At 43.4% G+C, this 4,595-nt stretch overlaps 1 pseudogene; it reads right to left on the bottom strand.

Annotated features, from left to right (window-relative positions):
• Positions 1-2,377: 2,377 nt before the first annotated feature.
• On the bottom strand, positions 2,378-2,971 carry LOC138430216 (ragulator complex protein LAMTOR5 pseudogene; annotated as a pseudogene).
• Positions 2,972-4,595: the final 1,624 nt, after the last annotated feature.

The following is a 4,595-nucleotide window of genomic DNA, read 5'->3' as shown; positions in this document are numbered from 1 at the left end:
ATCAATGCTTCAACCACTGCTGCTTTAATACAGGAATTGCAGGGGTTGAAGGAAGTGATCCCCACCCCTACAGAATCTGAATTTGTACAACTTTTACCAATAACTTAATCAAACTGACAATCGGATTCAAATTTAAGAAGATGCACAGGATGCCTCCAACACGCCTTGGCTGCTGCTCCTCTGTGCTGGGAGTAGAAAGATGAATGAGCCCTAGCTTTTGTCATGAGGGACCTCTCAGCTCTCGGTGCTGAAGGAAAGGTCAACAAACGATGGAACAGATAGGCTGGAAAACTCTGAGAAAGCACACTGATTCCTCTCTGTGAGCTCAGGGAAGACCTTCTGGAGAAAATGCCTTCTGCACAGTCTTAAAGGATGAGTGTAGCTGTCTAGGTGAAGGTGGTGGGTGATGTTGACAGGAACAAAAACATGCAACCAGAGCAACAGGGGGTGCATGGAACCCTCCACCATGCATGCCATACCAAAGTTTGGTATTTCTGGTTTGGGCAGGAAGTACAAGGTGCACATAACAAAGGAGGAGGGGGCATCTGTTCAGAGGAATGGATAGAGCAGATCACCAAGCACCATATACGCACGCCAAAGAACTAGAACCTCCACCTAGAAGGCAAGGGGACTACTGCAGTTTTTCCAGCAAGGTGTGGTTAGATTTGCCTTTTGGGATACCTCACTCAGGCAGCCAGATGGGGCTCAGGCCGGGACACAGGAGGTGACTTCAGAAGAGGCGGGAGATCTGAGGGAGAACCTGGTACTGGAGAAGTATGTGTAAGATTGTTAGGATTTGGTGAGACTGGCATGAGGCAAAGAAGAACCTGGAAATATAGCCCACTTGGGTGACAGCTAGTGGGTCACCAACAGCCTCTAGGGATGGGTGACAGGATGAAGAACATCACGAGCTCATTCTCTGATGTTTCACAGTCTCGAAGGCCATGAGGAGATCCATCAACTCCCCTCATTCTCCTGACTACTAATTGTGCAATTTATGGAGGTCAGTGACAAGAAGCAGGGGTGTGGGGGGGGGTGTGGGGGGGGGCGGGGGTGGGTGGAGTGATTTGTTAATGATTTCAGCTTGTTGCTTTTTGATATTTCCTTGTAATAATTATTTTGATTTCACATAATCTATGACAAGGAACACTGACACAAGAATTGCAGTGGGAAGTTAGGCATCACTGAATTGTATAGAAATAAGAGAATTGCTAACATGTAGCCCTGACATTTTAGCAGTATCAAATCTGATTGTGTCACATTTACAAGGCACCATGAGCTGCGATCCAGAGGCGGTGTGTTATCATTGCCTAACATAGTGTTCCTTAATTATCAGCACTCTCACACTTCCTGCACAGCAGATTGGAATCGCTAGAAATAGCACAAACTTGAAAATTAGCGTTTTTCTCTTAAATAATCAGGATGCTATATTTATAATTTTCATGGGATTGGAGTCTTAACGAAGGTAAACTAATTTCACACTCGAAGGTGAGATAGTATTTTTTTTTTCCTCTCTTCTTATTGTGTGATTTCCCCCACCCCTTTCCAGGGTCTATTTTTTCAGTTTTTAAAAATTTCCATAGCAAGAATAATCCTATTCATTTTCCCCTCCCCCAAAGGGTGTTTCTGCACTTGGCTTACCCTTGTGATAATTCACTGTGATGGCAAGGAACCCATGATGGAATGGAAGATTTGGTTTTTCTTTATAGTTACTCACCAGCCTGTGACATTAGCAACTAGTGATCACAGGGACTGCACAATTTTTAAACATCAACAGAAGTCAAAATGCTTTGTCTAGATCCCTGAGCTCTAAATCACATACAAACTACTGCCCACCAACTGGCAATTGAGTGGGAAAGGAACAGAAAAGAGGAAGAAAATTAAACAAGGGATAATGGATGGGATTCTGAGTGGTCCTTGGCACAGAAGTGAAGTATATAGAATCAACATTTGGAGGTTCCCTCTTTCTATGGGTCCTCTTTCTTCCTCTGTACCTACCTTATCCTGCATCACAGGCACACGATATCCTCGGGCAGCCCCATGCAAGCCCACCGCCCCAGCATGTATCCTTGCTCCAGAATCCTTCCCCCACCACATCAAAACTGCCATCTTTTTTTTTTTTCCTCAAACCAGGTTTATTAAACTTAACAAAATTCTATATACAAGGTGACTTAAACCTGCTGTTTCAAAACATGATCCTTTCCTAACTAAATCCACAGAGTGTCAAAAAGCAACCTACTCTAAAATTAACAGAAAAGTGCCCAATGCATATTACAAGAATGGTTTGATAGTTCTATGAGATAATTCACATAAGGTACGACTGAGTCACGTGACAGGCTGCAGAAGAACTGATATGCAAGAGAACTGATACGAGAGGTCAAGAGGCCATTTAGTGCACTGCCGCTGTGATGCCATCGTGTTTCTGAATCATAACGTTCCCATTATCTGATTCTAAACACACCACAGGAATATCAGTGGGGTCCAAGGTTAGCTAAGCTGCTTGCTGGGCTAGAACAGATATCACCCCAGCATGCTCATCTGACAGGGTTCCGCGGCACCCTAGATTGAGTCCTTGTGAATCTGTGCACAGGACTCCAACAATGGATGGAGTCTTCATTGTGTCCTCCAAGTGCTGCTCTAAGGTAGCCTCCGTCTCGTCGCGGGTCGTCTCTTTCTTCACCCTGCCATCTTTATTCAAGGTGATACTTTCTGTCTTAAGAAGCAATCTACCTTTTGGAATGAATTTGTCTTTCCTTACAAATGCCTGGTGTCCAGCATCCTAGTAATTCTCGAGTTACTGGCATTTTTCTAAAGTGTAAAGAAATAAAGTGTGTTATTTCAAGTCCTGGGAAGAGGAAGGTATCCTGGAGCTTAGATGCCTTCCTGTGGTTACAGAAGCTTTCTGGTAATCTGTCTGTGTGCAAGGCCAGCTTTGGGAGAATGCAAGGACTTCACTGTCAGCATCCTTCATGTCGCACTTACATTTTATACTTTTGGGTTAAGCTTCGCCACGAATGACAGGTTCTCTCTGGCAAAGACATTGTAAACTTGAGGCAAAGGATTGTAACTAATACATCTTTGTTTTTACACCATTGTTGCTGTGCACACTGCCTGACTGTTGTGGGTGTTCAATATATAGATGTTGATAATGAAAGAGAGAGAGTGAGAAAGAGAGCAAGACAAAGCAGCAGAGAATGCCAGACAAAAAACAGAGTTTTTAGGATGGGAAGGTATAGGATGTTTAAACAGAACATTGTTGAATAGAAGGCATAAGACACTAAGAGGAAATTTGAGAAAAAATGCAATATAAAACAAAAGAGAAATTTAGAACTCTAGGTTCTTAGGTTCAGGGTAGGAGGATATCTTAGGGGGCACTGAAATCTATTCACATCCTAAACCAGAATTCTGTGCCTGTACTGTGGAAGGCTCTGTCTGTCTTGGGGGCTTTCCTGCTGGCTCAGATGGTAAAGGATCTGCCTGCAATGCAGGTGATCGGGGTTTGATCCCTGGGTTGGGAAGAGCCCATGGAGAAGGGAATGGCTACCCACTTCAATGTTCTTGCCTAGAGAATTCCATGGACAGAGGAACCTAGCAGGCTACATACAGTCCATGGGGTCGCAAAGTCAGACATGACTGAGCAACTAACACACACACACACACACACACACACACACACACACACACACCCCTGAATGTCTGGATCATTCAGAACTCAGCAAGGTGAATGGTTAAGGAGGGTCTCTATGAGGCTGGTAGACATTGTAGGTTCTGGTTCTTAGCCTGTGATGTAAGAGCTTCACCCTGGGGAATCACAAGTCTGAAGAGAGCCTGTAGGAAAAATTACCCCAGCTCACTTCTGGATGATCAACCTTTTCCACTCTCACGCTAGGTGCTGTGGGAATTCATTCCCTCCGAAATTCTGGGAATGGGTGGGGCACTCAAGTGTGACCAGTCATAGCACTGCATTTCCCTGGCCATTGTGAATGGTCCAGGGATGGGTGCAGGACCCAATCCCAATTCCAGAAAATAGAACACAGCATTGGCACTTGTTGGGGCTGTTGAGAAAGAAACCCAACTCCAAATCATGATATACGTAACAAGGGCTGCCTAGCAACTTTCATCATAGAGTGAACAGATTGGTGAATCCTCTCCTCAAAACACAACTAACAATGTGGCCCAAACAATCATTTGAGACTTCTTAAAATTGACCAGAGATAAACAGCATATTGAGAAGTGTTTATTCATGCAAAACCAACTGACCTTCAGGTATGAAGGCATCTTGTCTGGGACTGTTCTTACACCTTATTATTTCCTTCTGTCTTAATTTGGTTGCCTAGGTGGTCCTACCAGGATAAGATGGGGTGTCAACACCAACAACTTAATCACAGCTGGGAGAAATATCTGTAAATCATATATATGTAAATAATTTATGTTAAGATATATAAAGAAGTCATAACTCAATAATAAGAAGATAAGAAAGCCAACTTAGAGACAGGTAAAAGGTTTTAAGTATACGTTTTATCAAAGGAAATATACAAATGGCTAATGAGCACAGAAAAATGTGTGCAACATCATTAATCATTAGTGAAGCAGAA

This window comes from Ovis canadensis, chromosome 1 (assembly GCF_042477335.2).
Source record: "Ovis canadensis isolate MfBH-ARS-UI-01 breed Bighorn chromosome 1, ARS-UI_OviCan_v2, whole genome shotgun sequence".
NCBI classification, from domain to species: domain Eukaryota; kingdom Metazoa; phylum Chordata; class Mammalia; order Artiodactyla; family Bovidae; genus Ovis; species Ovis canadensis.
The sequence above is the reverse complement of the archived record's forward strand: the minus strand, read 5'-3'. Positions and strand labels throughout refer to the sequence as shown.